Below are 13,811 nucleotides of genomic sequence, written 5' to 3'. Positions count from 1 at the left end.
GGTGAAAGGGACTAGAAGCTGAGTCTGAATTCAAAGCCTCAGGTGAGCCAAAAAAGGAGAAGCTGGTGACAAAGAAGCTAGCATAGAGATTTGGATAGTGTAGCTGAACAGATAAGGGCAGAGACTCTGTGTGAGAGGATCCAGTGAAACCTGGAGCAATTTAGATTCGTGGTCATGAGGATTAGAAGGCATGTATAGGAAACCCCTGGAGGAGGATGTCTGTTTTGGTAACTCAGTGGTTGTGAGAAAGGGAAATTTATGAAAAGGGGAGAGTGTAATAGGACTCTGAGATATCAAGACAGTACTTAGAATAGTAATGATTCCTTAGAACACAGGAGTAAGCAACTTTTGTAGGAGCAAATGTTCCAAGTTCTGTCTTAGACAAATTGGGCAGAGATACTTGTGGAATAAGTGGAATGATATGGAGAGATGCAGATATTAATGATTTTGTGAATCTGTAACTCAGAAGAGAAATGAGTGACAGGCAGGGAGCCAGCATTTATGGAATGCCTATTATATGGCAGGCATTGTGCTACATGCTTTACAAATGGGTCTTCATTTAGGTAACATTCTCTGGGAAGGCCATGTTGTTCTCCAGGCATTTGTTCTTAAATACATCCCCTGACCCTTTCTTGCTCTTTTCTCAGTTAAAGGAAGCTATCCCCTACAATATCATTTCCATAACTTCCTTAGAAGTGACTTCTGGCTAGTGGGAGTCATGGTGGGAGATTGGTGAAAAGGAAAAAGGTATTTCTCTCCTCTCTATTCCATGTGTATCTCCAGTATCAGTAGCTGCTGTATCTCTTTTATAGGGTCTTTTCCCCACTAGATTGAAACAGGAAAGAGAGAAAAACATGGTAGATAGCTAGATTTGACTGCATTTGTATATAAGAAAATGCATTTGCTGAACTGTCATTTTCACTGCTCTGTTATATTAAATGTAGGAAGTTCAGGGCTGTCATTGTACCTTTGTAGTCTCTTTGAAGACCCTGTCATGTATCTTTCTGCTTTTCAACTCAGGCATCTGGCTGCTACTCTCACAGTCACCTCATGATCCACAATGGCTGACAGAGCTCAGCCATCACATCTGTATTCTAGAAAAGAAGAAGGAGGGAGGTGGAGGAAAGGCTGTCCCTCAGATGCCTCAGCTTGTCTCTCATTGGCTAGAATATAATCACATGACCGCATGAAAATGAATGGGAGACTGAGAAGCAGTGTTGGAGCCTGGGGTAAAGTACAGAGCTGCAAATCAGGACTCCATTACTAAAAAAAGAGGGGATGATGAACATTAGACAGCCTGTGGAAATCTCAACCTCATCTTTGAAGTAAATATTACCCTCATTTTAAGGCTGAGAAATGGTTCTAGAGAGTAGAAGAAGGTATCACAGATGGTATGTAGCAGTGATGATACTTCAAATCAAGCCTGTCTGACTTCCAAGTTCATAAGCTCAAGTGTAGGGCTGGAAAGGCAGTGGAAGTCTACCATGTGGAGCTGACAGTTAAAGCATGAGACACAATGTAGTGTCCCAGGAAGAACATAGAAAAAAGCAGCGGGGCCGATGAGAGAAATAGCAAAAGGGGCTGAGAGAAGCCTGGAGTCCAAGGTGGAAGATGAATAGCCATCTAGGGAAAATAGGATGGAGGAGTTGAAGAGGGAAAGTGCCAGGAAACCAAGGTGCAGAGAGACAAAGGGAGGAGCAAGGAGAGACATCCATTCTGTGATGGAGGGATATTGGCCCTCCATCATGGAATTTAGGTTTCAATCTCAGCATTGTGCTTTTCTGATGACATGACCTTGGAAAGTTCTTCCATGGCCTGAACTTCACTGCAGCCATTTCCTGATTAATAGAAACTATGCTTAGGCCATTGCCAGAGAATGTCAGGGCAGTATATATTTGAATATGGATGCAAGTCATACTGGTGGAGCTGTTTCATAGGCTATGCACCCTAAATGAAAGTGCAACTTTTGAAATTTCTGTTCTTTTAATAGTTTCCACTATCTTGGTGTGGCTTAGGAATATGAGTTGTAGTTTATGGTGCATGTCTTAATTCCGGGTCACTGTTTTGACTTCTATTTACAAAACAAGGGTGGAATAGCCAAAGGCATGGAGAGGTCAGGCCATTTCCCCCTGTGATCCACAGCAGCGTAGAGGAACTGTGATCCAGCAGACTGCGTGTGTCTAGAAAGGGTCCCTGACTCTGGACTGCTTCAGCTGTCCATCCATCTCCTTGCTCTCCTCTCTCCTTGGATGCCTCTGCCATTGGACTTGACTTACAGGTCATTTTCTAGGCCTTAGGAAAAGGTGCTGTTATTGCATTGGCCTTTTCTGTGATATTGTGCAGGGCTTTGCACATTTATACATTGCATAAATATTGACTAATAATAAATAACTACAAGGGAGGAAGAATATTGTAGACCTGGGAGAGTGAAAGATGCTGAACTCATTATTTGAGGGCCAATCTCAGGCCTCTTGGCTATCTCCTTCAAAGAGATTTGTTTGCCAGCTGTGTTGAGAAATATACTTTCCATATGATGAGCCCAGAGAAGCAGCCAGTTTCCCTACAGCGTTCTTTTAGAGTAGCCCCAGGAGGGCTCGCAGAATCATTAATGGTGTTTCAGAGAGGATAACCCCTCATGCCTCCTTGGCAACTGGGCTAGAGGAAGGCCCTGGGGAGAAGGGCTGTAGCAAGATGATGAAATTAGAGGAATGGGATGGAATCTTCTTGTTTCATTTTATTTTCTGATTCCATGTGCACACAGGGCAGATTTCCAACCATTTTATGGATGCATCATTGGCTGAGAAGGTCACTTGCTTTTCACTTCAAAATTATCTTGGCTCAAGAAGGGCATTTCTTGTTTAATACGTAATCCAGGTTCAATGTGTCAATCAGATGCTATCTCTTCCATCTTAAGAACAGGTTTTTCTGTTGGGTGTTTTTAAACCAGTTAGGAGAGACAACCAAATTCTTCAATTTAAGTGCAGTAAATATTGAGTAAATGTTTACAGAACCTGGGCAATTGGAGGAACTATAGTTTTTAAAAAAGCAATATGCAAACCAGTTGGACTCACATTTTTATAGTTCTGACTGGCTGCTGCCCAGCCAAGCCAAGGAGGTGTTTAGTAAATAAAACCAAGGCCTTCTTTAATAGCATGATCAGTATCTGCATGTTGTACTGAAAATGTTTTCATCATTTGTGAACAGATTGGTTTCATTTACTCAGAACGTCACATTTATCCACCTTGGGTTTGGAATGCCTTTCTTCCTGGATTCAAATAAGCTGGAATGAGCAATGTATCCCTTTGCCTTTTTTCTCAATGGATGTTTGTGAGAGCCCAGCACAGATAGTAGGGGCAAGGTGGAAGTGGAAGGGGAACTGGACATAAGTCAAGGACAGGAGATAAAGATGGATGGCAATAGTGGTATTAAGAGCAGCAGCTTGATGATGGTCTTAGCTATCAGGTCCCTGGAGATTGCCGTTTGGGTCTGGCTTCCCAGTGGTGGTTGGGAGGAGTGACACCATGAGTTACTGAGTGGGAGAGTTTTTTCAGATACCCAGAACTCTTTGCACCCACAACTTTGAGAATTAGGTTTTGGGATTCCAGCTTTTTCCTAATGAAAGCAAAAGGTACAATATCAAATCTTTTCTGACTTGTGTATTAACTGCCCCCCAAAAGAAAACCGCTTATCTTTTGAATCCTTTTCTAATTATGGGGAACCCATGTCTAGAAGTAGCCAGCAGGGACCCTCCCTGACCACTTTATCAGAGGACCGGCCAAAGAAATAGTGACCATTTGCCAAGAAAGGAAACTGTGTATTCTTTGATCTTAGCTGTCTTTACATTTTTTGAGAAATTTACCAAGAAAAGAAAGAAATCCTTCTTTCAGAAAGACCCTTCCAGATCTTTTTAACCTCCAAAAGACCTCTCCTGCATACCTGTCCTTGGTTGGTTTTCTTCATAACATTTCTTAGAACTTTCAATTATTTTACTTACTTGTTTGCCTACCCTTTGGGTCTGTTTCACCTCCAGCGGGGCAGGGATCATGTTTGTGTAATTCACCTATGTCTCCCTAGCCCTGGACGTGGTCCCAGGTATGTAGTTAACACTCAGCAAATATGTGTGGAAAGGATGAGTAAATAGGACGGCTCGGGTGACCCAGTGTGGTGGTGTTGTTCCTGAATGTATAGACTGATCCCACTGTGAACCAGTGGGTTAGCTGCTCTCTGCCCCAGAGTTGCTAACTTTTTCTACTTCCACTTCTATCCCAGTCAGTTGAAGTATAAATTCATAAAATGGGTTGCTTGGGAACCAGGGAAGAAAATATCAGTGGGTAGACACAAATCTTCATTATAGAAAAAAAGTAATAAACTTACAAGTGTGTATCTTGATAGTAGTTTCGTTTTACAGAACCCATAAAGTCAAAGAGTCCTACCTCAGCTCTTCAAACACACACATAAAGTGTGAGCAGTTCAACTTTACTTTCAGGCACTAGTGGTAGACAGCAGCAGACTGTAACTCCAGCCTGGAATTAAACAGACTTTGTGCTTGAAAAGTCTGGCTACCTGGTGAAGTGCTGAAGAGTTGATCCATCAGTCAGCCTCCTTGGATTAATGAGACAAGGCGCTTTAATTTTATTTTGAGGCAAAACAAAACAAACAAACAAAATTGAGTCCTTCTCTTTCTGATTGGGAGCTTGGGGTTAATAGATGCAGACTATTCCCTTTCAAACGGATTAGCAATGAGATCCTGCTGTGTAGCACTGGGAACTATGTCTAGTCACTTATGATGGAGCATGATAATGTGAGAAAAAAGAATGTGTACATGTGTGTGTAACTGGGTCACCATGCTGTACAGTAGAAAATTGGCAGAACACTGTAAACCAGCTATAAAAGAAAAAAATAAAAGTCATTTTATATATACATACATACATGTATATATATAAAACTGAGTCCTGTATAAAACAGCTCTCTGCTTCTAGCTGCTTGTCCACCTCAAATATATGATATGAAAAGATATCTTTCAAGCCAAATATGTAAAACACTAGAATACTTTATTGAGCTGGAATAGTGCCATCTGTCTCAAAGTGGCAACTTTGTAAGATTTTTTTAAACTGGGTGGTGTCCAGCTATACTTTTGACAGATTTATTTTTAGTAGTTCAAGCAGTAGCACTGCCTTGCCTTATACCACAGGATTAAAGGACAGCTTCTAAAGTATATCCTGTCCCCAGTATGCATGTCAGGGGGTTTACCAATGGGCTGAGTAGAATGTCGAAAACAGAAGCTGTGTAACGTGTGAAGATCTGGTTAAACTCGTCAAAGCTTATTCTGGATGCAGAAGTTATATAAGTGTTCTTCCTGAAGATACAGGAATACAAAATACAGATTCTACAAGAGAAAAAGTCTGTACAGTCAGTGGAATTAATTCCGGGGACTGTGGTGGGAGTGTACACCTTTGTTTTCACAGCCACTGAGCCTAAGAGCTTGGCCACAGTTTGAATCCAGAACCATATGCCTTAGAATACTCCATTGAGGACAATTCTTCCTAAGTGGCTCAATGAGAATTATCTTCTTAAGGGTTTGGTGAATATTTTTTAAAAATACCATCTTATTATTATAGGAAAATAGGAACTCCCTCTCCCTTTCCCCCATCCAATAAAGAGAATTTGTCATTGTCTGTTGGGTTTCTCAAGCTTCTCTTGAAAAGATTCTGGGTAATAGAAGAGAGTCAAAACTGGCCTGATTTGATTTTCATTAAAAAGTACTCAAGGGATAATGATTCCAGAATTGTGGAAAGGAGAACAACTGCCGAAGTCAATGTGGCCAGGATTTGGGGAGGTTTAGATTGAAGTGAAAAGCTCTTGGGAACACTTACCCCTGATGTAAAATAATTTGATCAGGAGGTGTGGAAAGAGGATTTTAAGAACTTGGTCATACATTATGAATGCATGACCATCCTTTTATATTTTCTTAAGATATCGCACTAGGGAGGGAGGGGGATGAACTGGGAGTTTGGGGTTAGTAGATGCAAAATATTGCATTTGGAGTGGATAAGCAATGAGATCCTGCTGCACAGCACAGGGAACTATATCTAGTCCCTTGTGATGGAATATGATGGAGGATAATGTGAGAATATATATATATATATATGACTGGGTCACTTTGCTGTACAGCAGTAATTGAAGAACATTGTAAAACAGCTATAATAGAAAAAATAAAAATCTTAAAAGAAAGATATTGCACTAAAGTACCACTGAATCACTTTTCTGACTCTAGGCTGATTGATCCTTGAGTGAAAATCTGTGTTTAAGCTGGGTCGCATTGTAGCTAGGCTTTTTAAATGTTGCACAGTTATAAGCTTACAGGTAAATGAGCCCAGTGGTTCTCTTGTAGACAAGATCTTGTGCATCACTGCAGGGGGGAAAGTACAAAAGTCCTCTTAATTGGGGAACAGAATACTACTCAGAATAAGGAGTCAAGACATTGCTGTCACCATAAAATACTAACATGGATATTTTTATTTCCTAAGAGTCAATAGAGTCAATAAGGGATCAGAACCCTCAATGAGGGAGTTGGTGCTACTCTGTTTGTTTGTTTGTTTGTTTTGGCATTATACTAATCAGTTTGAAGGTTACAAACACCTTCAAGTACACTTTGTGCTGTAAAGAAAAAACATTTTTAAGAACAATTTGATCATCAAACTAGGCAAAGTGACCTTAACATCACTGTTATGATGTAGTAGGCTAAACAAATGCTATAGGTAAGATGAGGTTAAAAATGTTTAATAAAGAAGCCAAAATTGCCTCTTTATTAACAGCTAGGACTTAGAATCTATCAATTCCTTAGTGGTTTTGCTGGAGGAAACAGAGGGACGTTTTGAAACATATGGGAAAGTTTTCTGTTTTTTATGCTGCTACAATTTCTTTTGCCTGTGGTGTTTTTCAGAGTTTCATAGAGGTTTCATTTTCTAAGCTTTCAGAAATTGTGTTATGTTTTTAATACTTTACTGACATGATATTAGCAGAGGATAAATTTTCAAAAGATTTCAATATTTCTCACTCTAAGTATTATAACTAGGGTGAAAGATGGAAAAAAAAAAACCTCCATATGTGCGTATGTGTATACTGTGTGTATGTATGCATACACATAATATATAAAAATAGATATGTATTATACAATATATTTTATATATATATCTGTACACATACATACACACAGCTGACTCTTGAACAACTCAGGTTTGAACTGTGCAGGTCCACTTACACAGGGATATTTTACAATAGTAAATAGTGCAATACAACATGATTTGCTTCCAGTTGAATCTGCATATGTAGAGGGACTGCAGATAACGAGGGTCAACTATAATAATATGTCATATGTGGATTAACCCTTATGTTGTTCAAGGATCATCTGTAAATAAATGTGGAATTTGCAGGGCTGAATTCTTAGCTTACCTTGACAATGCTTTGGAATTTATTGCCACCATCCCCCAAAAGGGAAGTATGTTCATCTTCTTGGGATCTGCTCTAAAATCAGTGCAAGCCCTTCTGGTCTTTCTGTGGCTTTCTGATATCCACTCTCTTTTCTTTCCATTCCCTTCCTCCAGTGATGAATCATTTAATGTCAACTGTTCAGCAAAATGAGCATCACTCATATCTTTTATGCTTCATCTTGCTGTGTAGGGTCTCCGCCTAACCAGAGTGCATCCCACAATATCTTTCGTCTTCACTGGGTGCTTAGTAATTAAAAAAACACTGAAGGAAAATTCATGCTAGATTTGCAAGAAAAAGAAGATCAGTCTGTCCTTTTTTCAGATTCCACATGTCAGTGAACTCTTTGCAGAACAGATGCTGACTCACAGACATTGAAAAACTTATGGTCTCTGGAGAAGACAGTTTTGGGGGGGGATGTGCTTGGGTTATGGGATGGAAATCCTGTGAAATTGCATTGTTATGATTATTATACAACTACAGATGTGATAAATTCATCTGAGTAATAAAAAACATATAAAATAAGATCAAATACAATACTCCTATTTTCCTCTATTCTAGTAAAGTTCATGATAGTATTGACATTGTTTTTTCATTGTTCCATCTTCACTGGAAAGATATTCTATGTCTTATTGGACAGCATATATGCTCAATACGTATTTGTTAAAGATAAATGTATTTCTCATATGTTCAGTAAATATTTGTTAAAAAGAAAAGAAAAAGGAAAATCGTCTCAAGATGATTCTAAGTACTTTCATTTCTACCTCAGATCTCTGTTTTTTGTTTTTTTTTTTTTTGGTTACTGCACCACATTTATGAAACTAGGATTTGCCAGGCACTGTGGTTCCTGGGAAATGTTCTTCATTCAGCTCAAAAGAGTCAAATGCATATATATATTAAAGAATATAATTTCAATACCACTTCAAGCAAAGGAACCAACTTAAAAGAATAATACAATCCACCAAGTATGCCCAGCGAAGTGGATTAATAGACGAGACCAATCAGTAAGACCTGACAGGCTGTTATTTGGCAGCATGTCACTCCACATGCAGTAACAGTCTTTTCTGGTTTATGCAAATTTCTAATGACATAATATATCCACATTTCACAGGACTTCCATCTGACTTTATGATTTTCAATTCAACATGCAAAAAAATTGGAGATATCCTCTGTTACTATTCCCTTTTAGCTAATTTTAATCATAAGAACAAGCCTGTGCCAATTCAGGTTAGGTTATAGATCTAAAAAAAAATTCTAGCAATTACATCTTCAGGTATGTCTTATATCTTCTCCTGGAGACCTATTGGAGTTATGTTTGAGTTCCTCAATATATGTTTTATATATATATTTTTTCCTTTAATAATTTTTATTTTTCTATATTTCTGTGCTGGGTTCTGATTGATTTAATCAACTGTGTCTTTTAATTAATTTACTACTTGTTTCTATTTTTTTTAATGGCTACACCAACAGCATATGGAAGTTCCTGGCCAGGGATTGAATCTGAGCCATAGCTGTGACCTATGCCACAGCTGTGGCAGCATCAGATCCTTTAACCCACTGCACTGGGCCAGGGAATGAACCTGTGTCTCTGCAATGATCTGAGCCACAGCAGTCAGATTCTTAATCCTCCTGTGCCACCGCAGGAACTCCTACTCCTTATTTCTTTATGTTCAATTTGTTGTTTATCCCATCAATTAAGGTTTTGAAAAGATAGGTTCTAAGCCATTTATTCATGAATTGATTATCACTGGCATTGATTTTAAAACCTCCTGTTTTTGTCTTACATATACAAGTTTCCTCTTAAAGATTTTAGAAACCTACATTTATAAGTCTTTTCAAATTACCGTATTATTTTTTTCCCTTGACTGCCAGTTTTTTGGTTATCATTTGTTATTTTTCACAGGGCTAGATTATTTTGGTGTACTTTGTAATTTTTGTTTGAGAGTTGTTGGGTGCTTTCATTTTAGTTATTCTTCCACTCGTACCTCCCCTTAACATTTCTGTGATGTCTCAGCCTGGGTAGTCAATGGGTGATATTCAGTGGGTGTACAAGTCAGGATTTTATATGTACTAACTAGGTCTTGTGGCTTCCTTGAATACTAAGTATAGTCACTACTCATCCTTCAAGATTTATGATAACTTTTCCTATTTCATGGAACGGATATTCACACGAGTCACTGCTGGTTCCATTATTTCTTGGATTGTCTTCCTACTTTGTGAGATGATTGTGAGGATTCTCCCTGTAATTTCTGCGATGTAGTTACATACAAAACAGCAATAGTATATTGAGGTAGTGTGGCTCCATGGCTGTGTGACGCCATATGGGCTCTGCTTTTAATGTATCTGTCATCAGCCTACTCATTCTCCCTTGTTTGTTATGGCAAATCATCAGTAGCAACATGACTCCATTTTAAAACTTGAATTAGGCGAGAGAAGTTGATTCCGTGCCATTTTAAGCTTTGCAGGATAAATCCATCAACCCAGCTCATTGATCTGAAATGAGTTGGAGAATTAAATATGCAGTACCTATGAGAGAGAGTGAGACCTTTTATTTTGAGGGGGCTCAGGGAGCCTTCTGAGGGTACATTACATTGTGATGCATGAACTTTGTAGTTAGAACCTCCACACTCCTTTCCATGCCTGCCTACATCCCTTAGTGAAGGGGACACCCTTTTCTCACCTCAAACACACCCATAGGGTCTGGTTCACATCTCACATTTTACCTTCTTATAATGTGGGCCTGGTAGACTGACTCAGAGCTTGGGGGACATGGAGCCCTCTATCCGTGAAGGTCTGAATTTCGGAGCACAGCCTGGGTCCCGGCTGCCACACACGCTCAACATTATGCTCCAAGAATATAAACTCTCTCATATCTCTGTGTCTTCCCTAAGACTTCACTTTCCTAAGACTCCATGTCCCCAAACCAGTGCTGCAGACATGTTCCCCCCAGTGCTACCTTCCCCCTGAGGATTTCCCTGATTCCAGCTGGCAGATATAGGGCTCTGCCCCTTATATGTCCCTGGTGCACACCTCTGTCACTGCAGTTACCACCTGGAGTGTGTTTTTGCTGTCTGATTGGTCAATCTGTGAGGACAGGGGCATGTTTCTTCATCTTTATGTCTCCAGGGCATAAGAAAGACATTAAACTTCTGGTTGGATGAATGACTGAACCATGGCATCTGGAGAAACAGCCCATGTGCTGCTATCGGAGCCAGAGACTAACTCAGTGGCTCAATGGCTCCCCTTTGTTCAGTCACTGGTTTTCCGTGTCTCCAATTTGGGGATAACTTAGCTTGGCACAGGCAGAATAGTAGCTGAAACTGGGATGATTTCACTGAAATCCAGCTCTCTGGAAAAAAGTAGCCAGTTCACCTCATTTGGTCAAGATAGTCTCAGTGAGGGCATACTTCTTAAATGATTAGCAAATATTGGAGCACTCTAGTTTGTTAGCAGGGAACATCTAATAATAAAAAAATCTGAGTTGTGAGAGACTTTAGGGTTAAAAGACTCCTCCTCCATTTGCAGCCTCTGTCCTCCCTTCCCCTGCCAGTGTTGACAGTTAACTTTGTTGAGTTACATTCAAAAACATGGTGACAGCTGGACACTCTTGATCACATGAATTTCTACTAGTCTATGTCCAAGGAAGATTATGGGTAATTGAATTTGGAAGAGGGTTGATGTGTACCTCAAATGCCATTTTCATAGTGATCCTGAGGGTGGCGGCCAGAGGTGTGCTGTCCAGCTGCTGTGCTGCGTGGATGTTCCTAGCCACGTCTAGAAAAAAACTCTGAAGCACAGATGTGCTGACAGTCCTCTCGGGTTCCAAGTGGCCCTCTGCATAGATACTCTGTCAGTTTGCCACTGCTGGGGAGACAGAGTTGAGGTGGTTACACCTGTGGTCAGTGTGACATTTGCTGGCAGAAACAAGAGAATATGGGTTTTTAGAGGTGCTATCACAACATGACAAGGAATCATAGCTCCATTTTTTCTCACATCCTCATTTTGTTTCACCTATAATTTAAATATATTTATCAAACATATTCTGAGTTTTTTTTTCTTTTCTTTTTTTATCTTTTAGGGCCACACCCGCAGCATATGGAAATTCCCAGGCCAGGGGTCGAATTGGAGCTGTAGCTGCCAGCCTACGCCACAGCCATAGCAACGTGGGATCCAAGCCATGTCTGTGACCCTCACTGCAGTTCACAGCAACTCCAGATCCTCAACCCATTGAGCAAAGCCAGGGGTTGAACCCGCATTCTCATGGATACTAGTTGGATTCGTTTCCTCTGCACCACAACAGGAACTCCCAGTTCTGAGATTTAAAAATGTGTTAACATTTTCTCTTTGTGTTATGCATATTTTTAAAATATGCTTGGTATGTTACAACAGATAAGTTAAAGCTTGAAGGAGCCCTGGAGGTTATGCACTTTTTCAGCTTCTTTGTGGATAGAGAAACAAACTAAAGGCTGGAAGTTCTGTGGCTTCTGGACTATCACCTGTTCACAATATCGTTCTAAAACTGAGGTGTGAACTCATATCCCCTTTTGAGGGCCCCAGGGCTGTTTTTAGTGTATCAGGAAACTTGATGTGTTTGTCATCAGTGAAAGTCTTAGGTCATATTCTCAGTGAAGCAGGGCTCTTGAAAAAATATTTAATTAAATTAGTTTATACTGTAAATCAATGGAAATCAACCTGGAGCTAGGTTCTGTGTGTTCTAAAATCAACTTACCTTTTGTTTCCATTGGTAGTCTTTGCATCAACAAATATATCTGTAAAATAGCCAGTCAACCTCAAGAAAATATTATTAGTGGAAATAAATATTTTTCTTCTGCCATAGAAATAAAGAAAATTGAAATCATACTGTAAGCCTCTGAATATTTCATATAGGAATATGGAATAATTTTGTAGCTAATATTTATGCTGTCTTATTAACTGATAAGGGTTCTAAGTTCCAAAATTCAAAATAAAGTCATCAGTCTAAAGCCATTTGATAATATTTGTCAAATTCATCTATTTTAAAAAAATTCAAAAAATGGACGGACAGAAGTATCTAGGTTCCAGAAGGCAGTTGTCACTGGGATAACATCTTCTGTACTTTGCACAGGGTTACACATGAGTCATTCAGTTAATATTTGAATGTTTCCCAGTCTTATGTCTTACTTGAGTAAAGGGAGGAAGGGGCTGGAATTGGACTGGTCAGCTCTTCAGCAGTCGAATCCTTGTTCAAAGAGAATGAGAAAGAGTTTGCCTTTGAAACCTAACCACAAGCTACACACAAACATTGAAGAAATCTGAAGATTTCTGGCTTAATTGCTGTATTGAAGAGACTGACATGGTTGCCAGTGCCCTGGAAAGCTGTCCATCTGAAATTCTCTTTGAAAGTCAGGTGACTAGCTTTACACTTAATGTAGGCATGAACCATGAGCACATGGACACTCAGGCCTTTCAGCTGAAAGTCTCCTGCTCATTATAATTCTACATCTCTCTTTCACATCTCTTTCTAGTTCTCCATTGATCAATTGGGACTTGAAAGCTGTGAGAATCTCAGGCTGTGCCACAATGCTCTATATTCTGAGAATTCTCCGGGGAAAATTCGTATCCTTGATTATTTCTCTGCTAAGGTAGAGTAACCTTAACCAAGGTGAAGCCACATCACCTTAGCCACTGGCCAAGGTAAAGTAACCCTGGAAACACATGGACTGCATTGATAATTGTAGACTTGCTCTTATATGATGATCTATGTATGCATCTGCAAACTGAATCTGTGTAACTCGTATTACTGGTGTTGAAATCACTCATTATAATAAGGAGCTCTTTTTTTTTCCTATTAAAATCAAGGATGCCTATCATTGAATGCAGGCAATATAGCATTTATTATAAAAGTGAATGTGGAGTTCCTGTCGTGGCTCATCAGAAAGAAATCTGACTAGGAACCATGATGTTGTGGGTTCGATCTCTGGCCTCACTCAGCGGGTTAAGGATCCTGCACTGCCGTGAGCTGTGGTGTAGGTCGCAGACACAACTCAGATCTAGCATTGCTGTGGCTGTGGTGTAGGCTGGCAGCAATAGCTCCAATTAGACCCCTAGCCTGGGAACCTCCATATGCCTCAGGTGTGGCCCTATAAAAGACAAAAGACAATAAATAAATAAATAAAATAAAACTGAATGCCATCTCCGAAGCCACAGTTGATATCAGGTTCTTCCCCCTCTCCCACACAAGATCCTTTAAAGAAGAATGGGGAGAATAAATTTCATAGGCACTGACATTGCACTTTCTAAGGAATGCATTTAAATTATTTTCATTGCAATAAAACAGGAAAAGG

This window comes from Phacochoerus africanus, chromosome 2 (genome assembly GCF_016906955.1).
Source record: "Phacochoerus africanus isolate WHEZ1 chromosome 2, ROS_Pafr_v1, whole genome shotgun sequence".
In the NCBI taxonomy this organism is placed as follows: Eukaryota; Metazoa; Chordata; class Mammalia; order Artiodactyla; family Suidae; genus Phacochoerus; species Phacochoerus africanus.
Note: the sequence above shows the minus strand (reverse complement) of the source record.